Raw genomic sequence first — 23,192 nt, 5'->3', positions numbered from 1 at the left:
TCCCCTTCTAAACAGCAAAAAAACTCTTCCTCCCATTTCTCATGAAATTATCGTTTTCTAACGAGTACACACTGCTTTGATAATGCCATTATGCCACCACTGATATTGCTTATGAAACTGATATAGAACCTGCCCACGCCTAGGAGCTATGTGAGGGAGGAACGGGGACTGTGAAGATGATGTCACTCAGAGCGATAAGCTCTGTGAAGGTCAGTGAGGCACAAATTCTCAAGTGAGGCACGATGCCACTGCCATCGTGTTCTAGATCGAGAAAGCATTGACGATGCCCATCTCTGTACTAGGGGAAGTCGTGTGCACTGAATTCTGAAAAGCTTAAAGCAACGAAGATTAAAATTACTCTTGTTAGCCACAGAAACCCCTTGCTACGGATTGACACCCCTGGTTCAGAATATGCGTGGCGTCTTACGCATCTCATTCGTTATCTTGCAGTCAAATGTGGCGTCAAAGGATCATCAAGGTCCGTTAACCTCTGACATGGCATGAAATCTATACGCCAATGTTGTTCTCACGCAAATCAAAATACACAGGCTATCGTTCTCAGATTTCAATTCACAGATTCATTACTTTAACGACATTTGTTTTGTTTATTTTTTTTATAAACGCTTTGATGGGCATCACTGTCAAATACAGACTTGAACGATTCATGTCAAAAATTGACATCAATTGACAGTCCTCATTAATAACGATGTCAATGACACTTGGCCTGTGAATGCGCGTGAGGTCTCTTTGTGCTATCTCTCCGGTGTTGGATCCAACGTCACTTCAAACGGATCAGTATATCCCATGCAGATAACATGTGAAATCTGTGTGTGATGCAAGCGGAACTTATCGCGTCTTCCGCCATTGAAGCTCAATTGTGCACAACCTGCTTCTTTTTTACGATTGATTTCCAGCATTTCTATACCCGGGCTAGCAATGAACCTTCACTTAAAATTAACAAAAATTGTCCACGCTACAATACAGAGCGTACTGGTACCGATTTTTTTTTTCGGGCAGTTTAGTAAAAGTGTTTAGAGGAGCTTCGGGTGTTACGGAATATTCGAGTAATGTGGAATAGTTACGTTTCATTTCTGTAAAACGTCACAACCTACCGGGAACCACGAAAACTACTTCATATGATCCTCCTAGCGCTACAGTTGTAGTCTCGCTTGAGTTGAAGTAGTGATAACTTGTTAGTAATCAATTCTATGTTCTGTTGTTTTCTAAAACTTTTGAAGGTAAACTGATATTAGTAGATGATTACTAAATATGCATGTGATATACAATTTAACGAAATACGCCATGTAATGAAGTAGTTAATGAATGGGTTACATCAGCTGCTTGTCTATGCGGATGACGTGAATATGCTAGGAGAAAATCCACAAACGATTAGGGAAAACACGGAAATTCTACTTGAAGCAAATAAAGCGATAGGGTTGGAAGTAAATCCCGAAAAGACTAAGTATATGATTATGTCTCGTGACCAGAATATTGTACGAAATGGAACTATAGAAATTGGAGATTTATCTTTCGAAGAGGTGAAAAAATTCAGATATCTTGGAGCAATAGTAACAAATATAAATGACACTCGGGAGGAAATTAAACGCAGAATATATGGGAAATGCGTGTTATTATTCGGTTGAGAAGGTTTTGTCATCCAGTCTGCTGTCAAAAAATCTGAAAGTTAGAATTTATAAAACAGTTATATTACCGATTGTTCTGTATGGTTGTGAAACTTGGATTCTCACTTTGAGAGAGGAACAGAGATTAAGGGTGTTTGAGAATAAGGTTCTTAGGAAAATATTTGTGGCTAAGAGGGATGAAGTTACAGGAGAATGGAGAAAGTTACACAACGCAGAGCTGCACGCATTGTATTCTTCACCTGACATAATGAGGAACATTAAATCCAGACGTTTGAGATGGGCAGGACATGTAGCACGTATGGGCGAATCCATAAATGCATATAGAGTGTTAGTTGGGAGGCCGGAGGGAAAAAGACCTTTGGGGAGGCCGAGACGTAGGTGGGAAGATAATATTAAAATGGATTTGAGGGAGGTGGGATATGATGGTAGAAACTGGATTAATCTTGCTCAGGATAGGGACCAATGGCGGGCTTATGTGAGGGCGGCAATGAACCTCCGGGTTCCTTAAAAGCCAGTAAGTAAGTAAGTAAGTAAGTAAGTAAGTAGTTAATCTTTATCATCTCAGTGATTTTATGTGTTTATATTTTTCCGATATCATTTGATAGATGTTTATTTTACAAAATGGCTGTGCGGATAATATGGAATACTAGTATTCCATATTGTCCTCACTTATAACCGTATATCTCATAGGTCTATTAACCGAAAGAAAAATATAAGTTGACATGAGACATTCTATTAACAGTACTTTTACATATACAGGAATACTTTCGTTGTCAAATTATCTATTAACGGAAACCAACATTGACTATGTTGACATTAAACCACTGTATTTGGTTTGGATTAGATTATGTCCGTCTACTTTTTTTTTTTTTTTTTAAGGCTTTTCCGATTATTTTAACACATATTTAGTAACAGTTTTTAAATAAAAGACAAGATTACTAAGTAAAAATTGTTGTATTCCCTATTACTCGAAAAATGTACATTTTGTACATTGGTCGTTATTTACGTAATATAAAAATAATTTATTCAGTTGATGCTATGACAAACAAAAAGAAGTCAAGCAAATCATATATTCACTAAAAATCATTAATTTTGTGTCACTAATGTTTAGATGCTTAACAAAAACAAAAATGATATTCCATTATACCCGAAGTTCCTCTATTATTATGATTTTACTACTATCATGATTATTATCATAAGTTATAAAAGTAATAAAAAGATAAAGAAATAAACAAATGAAAAAAATTGAACTATTTAGAATTCCAAAGACAGAACACCGATCTCTTAAGTACAGTATTAAAAACAATTCAATATCCTTTTCGCTACAAACTGAAACGCAAGCTCTTATGAAACTTTTCCAAGTGCTATTAGCAACAGCATGCTCCACAGTATCTGAAACTGACGAAAATAGATGAACCAATAACAGCGTACAACAAATAAGGGCACCTAAGGGAGCAAGCTTGAGGCTATTTGGAATTCTGAATACGCTAGAGCAAGGATGTCGAACAGCGCTCTCGAGCTGTGAACTGCAGAGCCTTCACTCCTCCCTCACCGTGCAACGGTTGAACACAGGCAGCAGGCAGTCCGGCCGAGTGATAGTAAACAAAAGCGAAACTGTGGCGGCTGGTACTTTGATAACTTTTATACATCTTACCAATTGATTAGGAACTCAGTTTAGATTTGCACTTGATGAACTCTGATAAACAAAGAATGTAGCCTACATGAGGTTGAATAATAATAATAATAATAATAATAATAATAATAATAATAATAATAATAATAATAATAATAAAGTTTTAACTGCTGGGTTATTCCTTGAATGTTGTTCTTTAGTGACGGAAATAGGTAAATCATAAGTTAATAATAATGTTGTTAATATCATGTTTAAAATACCAACTTTGTGTGTATGTGTTGTAGCAGTGCAACTTCAAGTTCAGAAACGTAAACTGTTTTGATGTATAAAATTAATTGCTTTTAGCGTAACTTGAAATTTGTTCATAATTTTTGTTACAGATTCAAAAATATCTCCTCCTCGAGTTCGATCCTTTAGTGAAATGACATCTACAAGATCTCCACGAACATTTAAATCTGATTCGACACTCCTTATGAATATACTATACTCGTAGCTAGCTGCTCGGTATCTTTTCAGTCGGTACTTTCATCAAGAGCTATAGTTAGTAATAAGTGAAAGTTTTCATTCTTGCTATTAGTTGTTCCTCCAAGTTATCTCCCATTTATTATACGTGCTCTGCAACAATATTACGAGACAAACATATAGATTTAAAATCATTAACGTATTCCGGACATGTCCCTTTTTTGCAACAACTATGAGACAGCCTTTCACAAATTCTCCGTCAGTAAATAGCTTTGAAGCCGTTGCAATAATTTCACAGATTTTGTAGCTAGCACGAAGCAAGCTTATTCTACTAGCACTCGATGATGATGGAAGGTTTTCTGAATTCAATCTTGATTTTAATTCTTCTACAGACTTTTCACGAGTGACACCGGATAACTTTTCTGGTCCATAAGCTTCAGCATGACGTGTAGAATTAAAATGCCTTTTAATATTATGATGGCCAATGTATCCAAGTTCCTTTCTACATATTAAGCAATGTGCCTTTCCTCCTTTAAGATAAATAAATATTTATCTGTCCACTCACTATTGAATCGTCGTTCCATATCCATACCAGCCGCCAGAGTTGATAAACACACTGCGTACAGAACACTGCTACAGCGAGCTGACAGACTGTCGTTTCAGCTCAGCTATGGTAGGAAACAGTATTAATCGTTCCACAGTTTGAGAGCGCTGTTCGACATCCCTGCGCTAGAAGAAACATCGAAATCTGAGAAGAAAATGGGAGATCGTCCAAAAAAATTCTTTACGGCACAATAAAATGAATATTACGAACCAAAGTAAAATTCTAATTAAGTATATAGGCCTACCACCGCTGAGGAGTAACGGTTAGCATGTCTGACTGTGAAACGAGAGGGCCCGGGTTCAAATCCTGGTTGGAACAAGTTATCTGGTTGTTTTCTTTCTGGGACTTTCCCTCAACCTATTAAGAGCAAATGCTGGGCATCTTTCGGCGTTGGACTCTGACTCATTTCGCCGGATTTATCACCTTCATCGCAGTTGATAAAACAGTAGTAAAATAAACCAAATGATGAGAAGGAATTAAAATTATACCCTGTTATGAAACGTACTACTCATCTTGAAACATTTTCGCTCGCTCAACAAGTATATCCCTCACTGCACATATCACCCAGAACCTCCATCAGAGGTATATATCTTTTATTATCTAAGAAAAATGTGTTATTTATTAAACAAAATCACCTAATATGTGTAATAGTAATATGCGTTACAAGAGCGGTATGTTGAAGTTTTCATGTTGGAGGAAAAGTTTGAAAAAGCAAAACGTAGTTGAGCTTTTTTAATTTCCGAGATTTGAAAGAAAACATACCGCTCGTGTACCATACATTATTTTGTGCGAAGATCGTTTATTACATACCTGAAAGACGAATTTCTAATTAGTTGCAATGAAATCTCCATCTTGGTTTCTGTTCAATGACGGCAAATTTGCAAAACAAAAATATCTATCTTCAACATTGTTGCTTTAAAATGTTTTCTGTGTTTACTATACTCCAGCAGGCCGTGATATACTTCTGTCTTTTTTCCCCCAGTCTATGGAATCTTGTTGATTTTTTCACGGCTTCCTTAATGTTACTTGCATCACGTATCCAGTAACTTTAGTGGAGTTGTAGAGTTTACTTAACTTTTGCAAATATTTAAAAACAATAATTAACAGTGCAATTTAGGTGAAATTGTAGTGGTAAGTTTCCAATTTATAATTATTACTATATTGAACGTCTCTAAAAATAATATGTTAAAAGCCTAAAGCAGTAAAATCAATATGTCACTTAAGCGGTAAGAAGAGGGAAATTGTTATGTGTGTTAGGTTGGGAATACTGAATGTGGAATTTTAGAGTTTCCGCGGATTGGTTTTGTGCGGAAACCAAGCAAATACGCACGATCTCGCACAAAATATAGTGTAATATTAAAATTTAATTAAAATGAATAAAGTTGAAAGATTTTAACCACATAAAAATGAGCATCTGCTTCAGAAGAAGTCATGAATTTTTCGTCACATAAATATATTCACGTATAATTTGCATTTGCATAGTCTGACCTTCGGATATAACTGCTAATTTTATTGCAGAAAGCTAAATGCAAAAACAAACATGCGAAGAAGAAGAAGAAGAAGAAGAAGAAGAAGAAGAAGAAGCGGATTATTACAGTACTTACTAATTGAATTTTACACGCAGGTGAATATTCAGCTCAGATTTTTAATCGAATATAAAAACCGCGCCTAGCAGCAACTTGTTCTTCACGGGATGCTCACAGAAGCTGGAGGAAAGACAAAGCTTCTTTGTGGGCCTCGACACATCCAGGTGTAAATTTTGTTTTCAAGGAGCGTTGCTCGCTCGTGACCAGCGGCTTTTCCTATTCGTATGGATCGCGTGAGTTGCTGTGACCACTTTTGTCTTTCCTCTTCGGTTTGTGTTTGCATTTATGGTCGCTGGCGTTGAACGTTCCATCTTCTTCCCATTTCTGTCTTCCATCTACAATTCAATATGTACTTAATCATTCTGAAAGTTTTTCTGGACTGCCCACAGCAAAAGTCATTTCTCGTGCTCTGAAATCTATCTTCAGGATTCTAACGAATGTATCCCTACTTTAATATGTTTCAGAATCAGTGGCGGCTCGTGATAAAATATTATGTGTGTTCACAATTTTGTGTTCCAAAATCGAACAGAATTTGAAATCGTACGTTTTTAGCCTAATATGAAATGTCATGATTCCAATGTTTCACTGTCGAAAAACCGTATATAAATTCAAAACAACATATAATAATAATAATAATAATAATAATAATAATAATAATAATAATAATAATAATAATGAAACCTAGTCTTTTTATTTCCACTTTTTCCTGGAAAGCCAGTTTACCCAGTTCTTTACTCTTCAAAATTACTTGAACAGAGATCATTGTTTACATCTGTTAAAAATTAATACATAAAACAATTCACAAAAGTGTGTGTTCAGTAATATATTTTGATTCACAACACACTGATACACTATAGCCTATACCAGTACTGTAATCCCATTCACATAAATTGAATACTATAAATACATGCCAGTAAATATTATTCTTAAATAATATACACCACCATACAGATATTTAAATTCATACCACCATCACATTCAGCCAGCACGTCTTTGAAATCCAAAGTATGCTATATGCCGACACTGAAGTATAGTAATTCACAAACTACACTCTCGTAGCAGCACTATACACACATCCACATAAAATAAACTTTCCGACAGTGAGATGCTGACACCTGCAGGCTAAGATACAGACTTATTAAATTTTCTCCTCGAGATATAGCACGTAAACGATAGGCATCGATGCACCTGACATCTGTAGGATAGATTCACTGTTCACTTAATGCTTTGTGCTCTTGACGAGTCATAAGCGGCCAGCGAAAGACAATTTTCTCCCGCGCATGCGTGAAATTTCTGTAACCTTCTTGAAAAGAGCACGGCTTGTACGTGAACGGATGTTGCCAAGTTTACATAAGAAGTTTATGCAAGATGCGGGAAGTTTAAAATATTCGATCCTGATATTATACATCCCCACTACGCTAATACGGTATTAAATAATAAAACTAGTCGAGCATTAATGGAAACAAGGCGTTCACGTGCTCATGTGCTCTTATTGATGCACCGCCACTGTTCAGAATGCTGTTATTTCAACGGACTCAGAAGTAGCTTCAGTACTCATGACCTCAACCAAAAACTAAAATACAACTTCGAACTACTGTAATTGTTTCAAACATAAGCTGTACTTTTTTTCCACTGTGGAATCGCTAATAGTCATACTGCGGACTCCATTAAAAATACACAAAGACAAATATACCGCAAACTATACATACACTGCAGCCAACATACAAAACTTGCTGAAACGAAACGCAACAGGAAATACGTATAACACATTTTCTACAAAACATAGACCAATCTAGGGCTACCAACTATCTCTTATTTAAGGAAGTTGGTCTATGTCCCTTTAATGCAGCGTTGTTTAACATTTCTCGTCCACACCTGTGCAGTAACGGTCAGCCGCGAAACCAGGTGGCCCGAGTTCGAATCCCGGTCAGGGAAAGATACCTGGTTGAGGTTTTTTCCGGGGTTTTCCCTCAACCCAATACGAGCACATGCTGGGTAACTTTCGGTGCTGGACCCCGGACTCATTTCACCGGCATTATCACCTTCATCTCATTCAGACGCTAAATAACCAAAGATGTTGATACAGCGTCGTAAAATAAAAAATTAACATTTCTTAGAATGTGGCAGAATAAAGATGTCAGTTTAAAATCACGTGGCACACTCATAATCTAAACCACTGATTCCCAACCAGGGGGAAAATTTTGAGAACTATAAAATACAAATAAATGAGATAAATGTATATGCATTAATATATAAAATAAAATATTTTCAATTTTATAAGCATTATTTTTTAGTCTAAATGGGAGGGGGGGATGACAGTGTGATGAATGGTGAAGGGGCGCATGGGACAAAAAAGGTTGAGAAGCACCGAACAAAAGACACATTATTCACAAACAGAACTAGCACACATATTTGTATTTTTATTTGAAGTGTAGATAAAAATGTAAAATTAAAGATAGAAAATTTTTACAATACAATATTTTATGTAATAATTATGGTATTTTGCATGTTTCCTTAATTTGTTATTTAGAAAGTATGAAAAAAGAAACATATTATTACGAGTTTTGTCGAGGTGTTTGATGTAGGCTACGATATATATTTTTATGCTCGGCCATGCCGAAATGCAGTAATTATACACCTGGTAGCAGCCCTTTAATGGACCTCATTAAAGTACACCTACTCATTAAAGTTCAGGTGTTCCACCAATCAGAAATCACCATTGTAGCAATATCAAAGCGCAAGTATCGATTATTCTCGGATATGCAATCGAAAGACAACTAGCGAAACGTCACGGAGGCTGGAAATCCAATACTGTCGCAGAAGGTTATGTTCTGTTACTATAATAATTAGCGTTAATTGTAAATAATATTAGAATAAATTCAATTTGTCATCTCGTTTTTCAATGTCTAAATCAATTTCCAGGTTATATAAAGATTAATGTTCATTTTACTCTCTAGATTATATCAAGGTCAATGACATTTGTTCCTCGGAAAAAAATCAATATTTTCGCGTCTGCGCACATCTCAAATTTACGAGGTATTGCACAAGGTCAGTTCCGCTCCCTATTCAGATAAGAATAGCATGAATACTTATGAATAATTTCAAGTTAGAAATATGGTCTAGCATAAAAAGTCGTATGCCTATAATGGTAATTAAGACGCTCGTATGAAAATTATGAAACTCGCTTGCGCTCGTTTCATGAACATACTCGCGTTTTAATTACTACCATTATAGGCTCGTTGCATAATGTACTATTATAAGCACAAGTAAGGTACGAGTGTTAGTTGGGAGGCCGGAGGGAAAAAGACCTTTGGGAGGCCGAGACGTAGATGGGAAGATAATATTAAAATGGATTTGAGGGAGGTGGGATATGATGATAGAGACTGGATTAATCTTGCTCAGGATAGAGACCAATTGCGGGCTTATGTGAGGGCGGTAATGAACCTCCGGGTTCCTTAAAAGCCAGTAAGTAAGTAAGATACGATATTTTGTAAGTTTGGTATGATATTATAACTTTACTGAACTGGCAACCTTAGCTTCGCGTCAGTCATTCGCTTCTCTGCCATTCGCACACTTACACTGTGTTTACTGAATATTGACTAGTGTCGTTTTCGCTGAATTGTGACTCTTATGAACTCACTTTCTTTACTACCCTTTTCACTTTAATTTTTATAATTTTTTCTACAACAATCTTTACTATTTCCATTTTCTTCTGCACACCGCTTGAAAATGGCTGCTCTACTATATCGATAGGTCTAGAAATGTCCTGTTTCCATGCATAATGACTAAAATAAAATAGTCATTTACAGGCTATAACAAGCGGTAAAAGAGGTGCTAAAACTACGGGTAAAGAAAACACTATTTAGTTAGGAGTCATATTGAAATTTTCAGAAAACATAATATTTTTAAAATATACAAATTTTAGTTAGTTATCGAAAATTAAACTGGAACAACCTAGTACTGATAGTGAAGAAGATAATATTACGGCTGATGACGGATATGTAGGAGACAGCACGGAGAACAAAACGGAAATTGTAAAAAAGATTTTTGCAAGCAAAATTACAGGAAGCATTCTTCCGGTCGATGTAATCTTTCGTGGAAATGACACCATATTAACACACATGCATCTGATATCTCCAGTAAAAGTGCAACTGGTATTCCAGGAATTGACATAAATAACATTGGTAACAGAAATAATATTAACTTTTTTGAACAATTTCATAAAATTTCTTTCAAAGAATCTAGTAGTTAGAAGTTTTATTGGTTTCCAATTTAAACATTTTTTCTAGTCTTTTATACTGTGAAAATATAGGCCTACAGTTGTCAATAATGACAATCATTTGATGAGTAGAGTCTGTGAGAAAATGATATATAATTCATGAAAGGACGTTGAAAAAATAATACGTTCGATAAACTCTAGTTCATCCGGTGGATGACAAAACCGAGAGATCTGCTAGAGGTTATTAAAGACAGACGGGAAAAGAAGTTTTAGGGTGTTATTCATAGACATTTCGCAGCACGCGCTACGAGCGTACGAAGCTAACCCCGGCTATCCACTGGTTACTAGTACAGAATTCAAATCATATCCTATCGCTAACACTGGTTTATGAATACGAAAAACGCTGATCATCCACCGAAAGCCCGCGCTAAAAATGTCTATGAATGCGGCCCTAAAAGTTTTATGATACTTCTATTTCCGTATGAGGAAATACTCCTGATCTGGAGTCATGCTGAAAATTTGAATTTTGCATTGTAATTAGGCATACTCTAAAAACAAAAGCCTGTTTTCCTAGAAACACCTTGTCACTACCAACTCATCTTTCTTCATACATTTACATTAATTACTGGTTAAGCTGCTATCGTCAAAATAAATTTTTATTGGAAAAGCTATAATAGCTGCTAAAATTCAGAAAGTTTCGTCTAAAAATGGCTGCTAGATATTTTAGCGCCTTCATTCCTGTAGTTTTCTTAGAACATTTTGTTATCTGTACCACCATGTCTTTAGGAAAACCTCGATAAACCAAGCCGGAGTGGAAATCGAACCCACGCACAAGCGTAATATCACAGCACAAGAGTATCTAGAGTAACCACACATCTTGATTAATAGGAATTAATTGCGCCATTTTGAGGGCACAATTTAAAATCTGCTAATTTTATTTACTTTAATATTAAACAATTTTTAAAAAGTTATGTAAGATTTAATCCGTAAAGTGGTTGCCTGTAGTTACATCTGCATTTTATGTTGCTGCAGTTGAATATTTTAACTTCTTGGTATGATAAGCTTATCTAATTTTTCAACATTTTTATGGTTGTTTCTAAAAGACCTACCAAATTGGTCAGTATTTGGAAAATCTGTTGAATGGTTGAAAGTTACAGACACTATTGTAGATGACATTTTATTAGGCCTAATGAAATCACTTCATATCGAGTCATGTCTGCGAAATAAAACAAACTGGCGGGGAGCACTGGGCTGAGCTAATGGCCAATTAATAATGGGTTGTTTTTTGTGTTCTTCACTGATGAGCAGTTGAGTGAATCCGTAAACATGGCTTAATACTTCCTCTCACTCCCAGCACACAATGCCAATACAGAAAGAGTTTTGGTTTTGTGTCTTCACAGTGGACGGATAAGAGAAACAGGTTCAGTACTGGAAGTATTAAATTGCGTTTTTTTTTTCACAGGTTTCAGCTTTGAGGATTTTAATTACAGTGACTTTTATATTGTAGTTATTTATTTAATAAACCGCACTTACTGAACGTAATAGAGACTTCAAACAAATAGGATTCCAGTAATAAACCCAAGCAAATCTCTTTTATTACACACTGGCACATGTTATGTTTTGCCATGATTCTTTGCTCATTGTATTATACACAGTACATTTATTTTCCATTACGTAATACTCTTTCACTGTAAAATTACTTGTTATTTCTATAATACTGTTCGTCCACTGTAGCTGATGCAATTATGATCACGCAAGCTGCGACGGTGATCCCATTCAAAGTACATAATGACAAAAACTAAGACTTCAACTCAAACCATTGCTTTAAACATTTATAACAAGCCATCGTTTAATATTACTTCTCTATTTATTGAACACTAAGCAGTCCATTAGCGATTAACTATTTACTTTATTTTGGCTGGTCTTAACTTAACGCAAAAAATTCCCGTTCTGAGGTTTACGCTCTTATTCCAAAACAGTGCTGTGGCTCCAGAAACGCGAATGAACTACCATATAATGTAGGAATACTTTTTCACCGCATGTATTGCGCAATTCAAGCATCTTTTGTTTCCAGCACAAAAGAATTGAACTAAATGCATACAATAATTTTCCTTATCCTGCATTTTAATTAATATGTTCGTCTAAACGCACTGATGCTGGAATGTTTGTAGCTACGAAGACAAGCCAAGAAACTCTAACTCTAACGCCCGATTGTATAAACCATTTAATCTTAGATCAGAGGTTAAATTGATCCTTGTTTCAGCTGAACTTGGAATTTTGTGTTGTATAAAGTCTCATCTGAGATTAACTTGTCTCAAACTAAAGTCAACTATGACTGAAGAAATTTCTTCGATTAAGTTAGATGATCCAAATTCAGTTATTCCTTTTCTGTTTGAAGTATACGAGTGACAGATTGCGCAAATAAAATATCCATTATTATTAATATTAATAGATATGATACGTACATTTATATATATTTCTTTCAATTTCTTGCCTTAATACACAAACAAGCTTATATTTTATAAGGCTCTATCGTGTTCAGCAGTATCAAATAGCATAACCTATAATTATATTATGTTTATAACAACCATTAATTATTAATGGATATGATAGGTACATTCATAAATTTTCAATTAACTGTATTACTAAACGAAAATTGTCGTTTTATAAAGCTTCATTATGTTTAGCAGTATCAAACACCATAACATGATAACAACTCTGACAACAGTCAACCTTTTTCTTATTGTCCGCCATTATTTACATTGCACAAAAAACCAGTGTCTCCAACAGAGTGTACGGAAAGTCGCCAAAAAGTAGTTGTAAAGTCGCTAGATTTCTCATTATCAACAAAGAAAGATTAAATTTGGTCACTATGGGGTGCTAAAAAGGTTACTAAATTCCTAGTTAAGCAATATAAAAGTTAAAGAAATTGTTGTTGAAAAAGAGTTAAAGTCGCTAGATTGGCAACACTGAACAAACCTGTATAACATGGTCCGCGCATCACGTATTTCAGATGTTTATGCGATGTTGCCAAATCCTTTTCACGTGAACTTAGATTGCATTTGAACCAAGGTAATTTGATCGCAGAAAAGTTTTATACAATACAGTAGAAGAAGTGTCTGAACTCGGTTCACTTTTCGATGTTATGCGATGTTGCCAAATCCTTTTCATGTGAACTTAGATTGCATTTGAACCAAGGTAATTTGATCGCAGAAAAGTTTTATACAATACAGTAGAAGAAGTGTCTGAACTCGGTTCACTTTTCGATCTTCGATCAAAGCTGATCTTTAGTCAGGGAGTTTTATACAATTGGGCCTAAGAGAAAGAACCGCACGGTCTGCCGGTGAAAAACCACCGTTTGCTGGGCCACGTTTAACGTTCCATAAGAGAGAAACCCCTGAGGTGGCTGAATGGTCAGACCTCCAACCTGTCACGCAGGCCGCCCGAGTTCGAGTCCCGGTTAGGTCTGAGATTTGTCATTGAAAAATCCATAGTGATTTCTACCGCTATGAATTTGATATTAACCTATATAACATCTTCATTGACTTCAGTAATGCCTTTGATGCAATATGTAGAAATAGAATTATTGAGTGTATAAAATTTTATGAAGTACCTAATAAAATGATAAAATTAATAGCTCTAACATTAAGAAACACTGAGGCAAAAATAAACGTGACCAATAAGATAAGTGAAAAGTTCAGTACACGAAACTGTGTCAAACAAGGTGATCCGCTTTCAGCTACACTATTTAGACTTTATATTGAAGAAACTGGAGATGAGGGGAAACATTACAACAAAACTAAGGCAATGTATAGCTTATGCTGATGACATAATGATAACTGCAAGAACAAAACCGGTTTTGATAGAAACGTTTAACAATTTAAAAGAGCAGGCAATGAAATTTGGATTGATAATTAATGAGAAGAAAACAAAATTCTTAAAATGTAGCACAAAGAGAGAAACTTTAGGAGACTTTAAAATAAATGATATAATGATTCAACAAGTTCCAAGTTTCAAATATCTTGGACCAACTGTTAATAACAACATCATTGAGGAAGAAATAAGAGAAAGAATTGTAATGGGAAACAAAGCATACCATGCCAACCTGCAGTTTAGAAGTAAACTGATATCTAAACAGTCCAAACTTAAGCTATACTGTACCACAATAAGACCTGTAGTAACTTATGCCAGCGAAACATGGGCCCTTAAAAACCCCATAAAACACAGACTACTAATTTTTGAAAGAGCAATACTAAGGAAAATTTTTGGTCCAACTAAAATGAATGATGGTACATGGAGAATTAAATACAACAGTGAACTGAATGAGCTGGTAAAGAATAGGAACTTAATAAATCATTAAGATTAGGATGGTTTGGTCATATAAACAGAATGGAGAATAATAGACTAGTCAAACAAATATACAAATGGAAACCAATAGTTAACAGAAAGCAGAATAGACCAAAAAATAGATGGGAGGATGATGTCCTGAATGATTTGAAATTTATGAAGGCGGAAAACTGGACAAAGATAGTTGAAAGCCGAAAGGAATGGAAGAAAGTTGTTGAGAAGGCCAAAACTTTCATCTGAGAGTTGTAGAGCCTGAAGAAGAAGAAGAAGAAGAAGAAGAAGAAGAAGAAGAAGAAGAAGAAGAAGAAGAAGAAGAAGAAGAAGAAGAAGAAAAGAAGATGTCTACCGCTGTGGAGTAACATCAGCGCGTCTGACCATAGAACTAGCTAGCCGGGGTTCAAATCCTAGTTTGGACAAGTTAGCTGGTTGGGTTTTTTTCCAGAGTTTTCCCTCAACCAATTGCAGTAGAATTGCTGGGTAACTTTCGGCGTTGGATCCTGGACTCATTTCGCCATTACTAATTCACATATCATCATCATCATCATCATCATCATCATCATCATCATCATCATCATCATCCATAGTCCGGGTTAAGTTCATGGTGCGGCGTGCTGTACTTGTACAAGAGCGCGGCCGTTCGGCTACCCAATCATTCACAGAATAGGAGTGGTAAGCACATTAAACTAGAGGCTGCAGTACAAGCCTACCGGGTCCCTCCTCCGTACAAGAGAAAAAAAATAATAGTGGTAGTTGTAGTTTGTTTACTCGTAACGATGCTCTCTACTGCAAAGGTTTTCAGCGTCGAATTTCAGCAAGAAATGACCAACAAATTTTGACTGGAGCCCTCTATCAAGAAAACATTTTTTCACGCAAGATAAATCTACGATATGGATCTCTCAGCTTTACTTTCCTCCCGAAAGAAGCCATGCTGACTGTCATCGCCCCTGACTGCGGACCCACCGGCTAGACCACCGAGTACGTTAGGGGCAGCATGCAACCCGCATACCCAAATCGCTGAGTTGAAGTTTGTCTGGGTGGGGTACTTATGCTTGTACATTATTTATAAGACGTCCAGTGTTGTAAGATGGAAGCAAGACATCATGGACCACGAACTTACGGGTTCTCGTGTCGTCAGGTTGAAGAGTGATAAAAAATGTGTTCGGTAAACTCTTAAGATACAGTACGAATGCATACGTTTTCAATGATGTATTGACTTGACTTCCTTGTGTTGTAAGAATACATGCTACCCAAGAGTGCTCGAAAGACAGTGAAAACATGACAATAATAAAGCTATGTTTATATAAATACAAACAAAACTGAAGAACCTGCAGAAGTCATTGCGCGAAGCATTCAAACTTGTACTGCAAGCCAACTTTACTAGCAGTTCTTCCCACGCACCTGTGTCCCTTCGATATCACACTGCACTCCTCAGCTATAAACTGGTAAACGCTTATACAGTATGAAAGTAGAATGCGTCCAAAGTGCAAGACAAAAGATTGGCAGAATCCCTGTAATTGCGAGGAAAGTTTGAGTAGTTGATGATTGTATGATTTTAAATAATCGTAGATCATAAGTTAGCTTGATGACAAAACAAAGAACTTTAACTTTTAACGATTATAGTAAACAGTGCATTCGCTGCTGAAGCCACTAGTAGGCCTAGTAGCTATTACCTCGAGTGCAGTACATACGCAATGATAAACTTCATTTGTTTTGCCAATAATGATATACTGGGTGTTCAGTTCAAAGTGTGTCATGGCTCGCTGTATGCCGTCATATGGCTAGTCGATGAGCCTAGAGAATTCAATCTTCCTACACTTCCGCAGAGGTGTATTACCTATGTGTAAGAGAAGTTGCATAGCAAGTACGGCGTTCATTCTGAAGAGTACTTACTGATATGTACGGTAACGCCTGTAGTGGCAGGAATGTGAACTGTTTGGAAACATGTACTGAAGTGGGTTTTTTTTCCTACTGTCGGGATATGGGTAGAGGGTTAAGACGATTTCTTACGTATTTGTTGACATTAACTTCGACGGTCAACATGGACACGAAGCATTTGATTTGTATTGTGGAATGTTGCCGTACGCAACCGATGATAACAAATACCCTGCGTACGACTTGCCCGCGCAAAACACAATTCGAAAGAGGTTATGGTAGCACACAGACAGTACAGACCGCCATCTGTTGCTACGACGTTCAAGTTATACCGTACACGTTCTCAAGTTCAGATTAAACGCCTTGATTAATAGGCAACTTCTCTGACATGAAAGTTAAAACTCGCTTCAAATCGCTGACTCATCAACAGTGACGTCATGACACACTTTGAAATGAACACCCAGTACTTATTGCAGGTTGCACCAACCCACTGCCGCTAAGAAGCAATGATATGTTGGGGTTTCATCGACTAGATACCGCTAAGAAAGAAAAAAATAAAGAAAATAAAAATAATTAAGAGGAAGTTTTCCACAAATCTGGGACTAGAGTTCAACGTGAATGTAACAAAACATTACGCATTTTTTTAGCCACATAAACAATCACAAAAGAGTTGCCAGTTAAGAAATACCAACGTACGAGAAATTGGCTTGCAGAAAAGTATTACATTTACCTTTGAAAATAAATTTAATACCTTTACTTCTGATGGAAGATACATGGCGCGGAAAAATCAGTATCATTTGCCAGTAGAGAAAAACCTTTAGCCGGCAGTAAAACATGACGAAAGCTGGATTTTTCTACAAAAGTATATGCGATCACTCCATTTCATTGACGGAAATTGAAACGAATATACTATAATACCAAAGGCTATTGTATTAAAATAAATACTGAATAAGTATGAAATAAACAATGACATTAAGAACAAAAGAAAATGCATGTGAAATTTAACTGTTCAAATTCGCATTGCGTTTGTATTTCTATGAGAACGTGTAGCACTATTCCTTTTTTTAATAGGTTATTTTACGACGCTTTATCAACAGCTTAGGTTATTTAGCGTCTGAATGATATGAAGGTGATAATGCCGGTGAAATGAGTCCGGGGTCCAGCACCGAAAGTTACCCAGCATTTTCTCATATTGGGTTGAGGGAAAAACCCAGAAAAAACCTCAACCAGGTAACTTGCCCCGACCAGGAATCGAACCCGGACCACCTGGTTTCGCGGCCAGACGCGCTAGCCGTTATCCACAGGTGCAGACCGTGTTCCTTTCTGGAATTTTGTTAAGTTTCCAATAAGTTTTTATGCAGACACTTATGGAGGTACTGTTAACCTACTAGATAATTCACAAATCAACAACAAAATCGTATTACGAAAACAATCTCGCAAGAAACGTGTAAGAAAACGACAAACATACAGTATAGGCTACTTAGTATTTCTGACGTACTTATTTTAAAAAAAGTATAAAAATGTAATAGTATGCTATTTTTTATGTGGTAAAACTGTAGCCCATCATGACGGCCTTTTGCTTCTATTTTTTTAATGGCCTTAGTTCATGGTTTTTAAAAAGTGAAAATTATTGTAAAATGACGAGAAACACAGTTTAAGTTCCTGAAAACAAATTAAACTTTACTAATTCTAAATTTAAAAAATGGCTGGATAATTTCCATGAAAAAAACACACAAAATAACTTACTTTTACAGTCGTAGCACAATTTTACTTCCTTTTACCAAATTTCGCACCACATATATGCAAAGTATATAAAAAGCCTGGACAAATCAAACCTAATGTAACCTGTCACTGAACCTAGATCTTATAACTCGCTTTCTATTTACTTAACAATAAGCGTATACGCAAGACATACCAAAAGCCTGAACAAACCAAAACTAACCCCTCACAGATCCTCGACCTTTAAAAAATTCGCTTATTCCACAGTTTCACAATTTGCACAAAGATATTTATGGATCAAAACTTAACAAAAAGATGGCAGTTCTTCAATAGTATACTAAATAATAGTTCTTTTGAAAATCCTAAAACCGTCCACTGGTAACATTGCACAGGCCGCGTATTTCACTGGGATCTCCCTCCTCCATGATCGTTAACCAAATACTCAGTGACATGATCTAACGTCGAGGAATATAATCAAATCTACCGTCTACATCCTACATGAACGTCAAGTAGCGGGGAATCTGTACACTATCACGCATTACGAAAAGACATTGGCACAGTGATTTCAGAATCTAAGAAGCATATGGAGCTCTGGTCACCGGAGAGCCTTATTCTACCACAGAACAAGTAAAATCACAAAAATCAAATATATATAAATTTTTTATTCCTTAGCCGCCAACTTCTTAACCTTAAAAAATTCATTCAAATTGAAATTAACTTCGAAAATATGATTTTTATATTTTATCGGCATTGTCATGACAGGTAACATAAATTAACTTTTGTGCGAGATCGTGCGTATTTACTTGGTTTCCGCACAAAACTAATCCGCGGAAAGTCTAAAATTCCACATTCGGTATTCCCAACCTAACATATATAACAATTTCCCTCTTCTTACCGCTTAAGTGACATATTGATTTTACTGCTTTAGGCTTTTAACATATTATTTTTAGAGACGTTCAATATAGTAATAATTATAAATTGGAAACTTACCACTGCAATTTCACCTAAATTGCACTGTTAATTATTGTTTTTAAATATTTGCAAAAATTAAGTAAACTCTACAACTCCACTAAAGTTACTGCATTCGTAATGCAAGTAAAATTAAGGAAGCCGTGAAAAAAATCCACAAACTTGCCGATGTTATTACTGCAATATGTTATATAAATAATATTGTTAAAATATTTAAATGAAAAATAAATCATTACATAACCTTACCGTTCGTTTTAAGTTCCCATTTATAGACTGGGAAAAAAAAAACAGACGTAGGCCTATATCACGGCCTGCTGGAGTATAGTAAACTCAGAAAACATTTTAAAGCAACAATGTTGAAGATAGATATTTTTGTTTTCCAAATTTGCCGTCATTGAACAGAAACCAAGATGGAGATTTCATTGCAACTAATTAGAAATTCCTCTTTCAGATATGTAATAAACGATCTTCGCACAAAATAATGTACGATACACGAGCGGTATGTTTTCTTTCAAATCTCGGAAATTAAAAAAGCTCAACTACGTTTCGCTTTTTCAAACTTTTCCTTGAACATGAAAACTTCAACATACCGCTCTTGTAACGCATATTACTATAATATCTGCAGTGTTCGGGAAAAGTGACATAAGTCAGTTTCCACAAACCTTTTTTGATAATTTATTGACAACTTACACTGGTTTATGTCGATTTGATTTTTTTCTGTATGAATTATTGTAATGGGAGAAATACTTATGTATTTTTTTTCTAAGCGAGCAGATATTCCGTAAGTTGTCAATAAATTATCAAAAAAGCTTTGTGGAAACTGACTTGTGTCACTTTTCTCAGGCACTGCAGATATTAAAGTATAAGTTTTTTTTTAATGTTGAAATCTAGGTGATATTTATAAACGATATTCAGAATAAGCTTAATATAGCAAATTCACTCTAGAGGAGAAAATGTTCTGACCACTGAATAGAAAATAAAAGTAAATTATGAGAAATGTTGTTGTTGTTTTCTAATGCCAGGCGTTTGACAATAAAGTCATTTGACCTCTTGCACTCCAATATTTTTCAAAGATATTATCATGGCCAGCCACTGAAGCACAGATTTTGAGGTGTTCCGAATCCATTTATTGCTTTGAGTTGCACAATGGGCAGTTAGGGGACTGATATATTCCAATTCTATGCAGGTGTTTGGCCAAACAATCATGGCCTGTTGCCAATCTAAATGCAGCTACAGACGATTTTTGTGATAAATCGGGAATTAACTGTGGATTATGATGCAGAGAGTTCCATTTTTTCCCTTGAGATTGTGTTATCAAATTTTGTTTGTTGAAGTCTAAGTATGTAGATTTAATAAATCTTTTCACAGAGTAATACGTAGATTTAGTAACAGGTCTGTAAGTAGCAGTGCTGCCCTTCTTTGCTAAAGCATCCGCATTCTCGTTTCCCAGGATTCCACAATGAGATGGTATCCATTGGAATACAATATTTTACTGAGTGATATTAATTGAGAGAGCATTTTAGTTATTTCTGCTCTTTGAGATGAAGGTGTGTGTTTAGAGACTATTGATAGAATAATTATGAGAAATGTAATCCCATGAAAAATAGCGCTATTCAGGTGTGGGGGCCTACATGCTGTATATTGAGAGAGAAGACGTTTCTTTCCCCGGTTGGGAATGAACACAGAAATAGAGAAGTTGGAGAAAAAATTCAGAAGAGGAGAATTCCCCGGTTTCGCCCACTTCAATTCGAACATTGCCCTTTCATTTTCCTGTTACATACTGTTTATTGTTAATAAAATAACATGGACAAAAATACAATCTTGTTCTTCCCTGAAGGAGTAAAAAACTCGTGCTCAGGGAGATATCTAAACACAAAGATAATTTTTTGACACAAAGTGGGTCAAGAAAAAAAAATTACAGGAATAAATTAAATTTAAAAATACAATTTCAATCTTAACAATTTAAGTCATACAAATACATATACATATTACATCAATATATATTCTTTAAAAATGAAATTCCTAACGCTATTTTTTAAATTTCTGATACTAAAATTTTCCAAATTTGGGTATTTATGAATTATTTTATTGTATAACCTTCGACCAAAGTAGGTACCATGGCTCAGAGCTGTGCTTGTGAAACACTTTGGTTCCTCTAGTCGTATAAAATCGGATCTTTTAGTTCCATATTTATAATAATACAATTTGTATTACGGTTTTTATGTATGAAGATTAATTAGGCAATATAATAAATGTGTTTAATTTTTGAAAACATTAAGATCAGTAAACAAAAGCTCGGATGAGTAATCAATTGGTTTATTAAGGGTATATGTACATGAAAGACCACAAATATTATCAGAAAATGTAGGCTCTAAATTTCTAAAATTTTATAAGGAAATGAACTCACAATTTGACAAAAATTACAAGGTACCACAACAAAACTTATTAGAACTTAAATATCTGATAAAAGTATAAAAAAAGATTACTAATAATATTTTTCAAACCAGTTTTATCAAAGTATGTAAAAAACAACAACAAAATTCTGCAGTTACATCATTTGGTAACCGTAACATTTTTATGGTCTCTCTGACACCTTTCATATTTTTCCTGCATGTAATAAACACTTATTTCTGAAAAGTAGACTACCCTCAGACATATAGCATTCTTTATTTTAATACAATTTTTTATTTGTCCTATATAAAATATATTAAAATTTACATAATGTTTCGTGACCTAATTTTTCTATTTTCAAAGAAATGGACATTATTGTAGTCTACCTTTTGCATAAATACATGTTAAATCAGTATACAAAATTTCAGAATTTTATCTTTAATGGTTGTGGAGTTACGAAATAATATGTGTGAAAATTTTTAAATTTTGGAAAATTTAATTTAAAATAAAAAGTGAAATCTAAAAAATATTAGTAACCTTTTTTTATACTTTTATCAAATATTTAAGTTCCAGTAAGTCTTACTGTGGTACCTTGTAATTTTTGTTCAATTGTGAGTTCATTTTCTTATAAAATTTTAGAAATTTAGAGCCTGCATTTTCTGATAATATTTGTTATCGTTCACGTAGATATACCCTTAAGGCATAAGGCATATTGTACGTTTATTGGAGCAGGTACGGTAATGGTAGTTTAGACTGTATACCTAACGTAATGCGTAGCAACACTCGTCCAGCATACAGAATCAGTTTCACAAGACTGCTGATAACTGCACACGTGTTCAATCCCTCGACAGTTTTCAGTGCTAAAATCAGAAGGGTTTAATTGGTATCGGCGTGAAGCCAGCACCGCCATGCGTGCGACTGACGGCATCAGACGCGCACTGCACGCACTATCTGCCTCAGCGAGACGCGAATGAGAAAGGTTAATTAATGTCACGTGCTTCATTCAAAGGCTTACTCTGAAAAACTGGACTTCTGTACCGAAGGCTAGGACCCATGTGAAACAAAGAAAGCACTTCCACAGAATTTAAAAACGCACGAACACTTTGCATTGCCGGTTGAGGCGAACATAGTAAAAAATAACCTTATTAATCGATTTCCGATATCGATCTGCAGTGTCTGTGACAGGAACTAGAGAAGTTTGTTGATCCTGCTGGATAAACTTCAAGAATAATAGATAATTAACAACTGAAGCTTACCAAGAGTCGGCGGTGTCCCGTATCTTCAGAAAACTACTAATCCAACGATAAAAGATGAAAGTGACGTTACCTGTCTCTGATGCACTGGACACTACACAACGCACTCCAGGTTCCTACGTCGGGTTTTATTTACAAGTCACAGAATTCAATTCGTCGCACTCCTTTTAACTTGCTACTAACACTTGTCTTTCTCTTAAAGTCGGCACTGCACCATCAGATTTATATGACATTCGTCGCTGTTGTTAAACACACAAATAATTTGGTCCACTTCTTGCTACACCAGGAGCTACATAACCGGTCGATCGTCGCACCATTAAGACAGCTGTAAAGGGATTCAGTTTGCTTCACAATATCGAATAGAACACGTAAAAAAAAACACTTCTTTTCCCGATGTCTAAAAGTTTGTTGTATTTCTTAATTCAATGCGTGAAAAACATAACCTAATTTCACATCGTAATGCACGGGATTGATTATCGAAGGTTTACGTCAGT

The 23,192-nt window shown here is 35.5% G+C and overlaps 1 protein-coding gene across 2 annotated transcripts in view; it reads right to left on the bottom strand.

The window, feature by feature from the left end:
* The window catches only part of LOC138692843 (discoidin domain-containing receptor 2-like), a 1,078,796-nt gene extending 1,055,915 nt beyond the window's left edge, over positions 1 to 22,881 (bottom strand). Inside the window, exon 1 of one of the 2 annotated variants that reach the window (XM_069816116.1) lies at positions 22,772 to 22,881. The gene's annotated coding sequence lies outside the window, so the exon portion shown is untranslated. Of the gene's footprint in view, positions 1 to 22,701 lie in introns of both variants that reach the window. The other variant, XM_069816115.1, reaches the window with a different exon arrangement.
* Positions 22,882 to 23,192: the final 311 nt, after the last annotated feature.

Source organism: Periplaneta americana, chromosome 17 (genome assembly GCF_040183065.1).
Source record: "Periplaneta americana isolate PAMFEO1 chromosome 17, P.americana_PAMFEO1_priV1, whole genome shotgun sequence".
Taxonomy (NCBI): Eukaryota; Metazoa; Arthropoda; class Insecta; order Blattodea; family Blattidae; genus Periplaneta; species Periplaneta americana.
The sequence above is the reverse complement of the archived record's forward strand: the minus strand, read 5'-3'. Positions and strand labels throughout refer to the sequence as shown.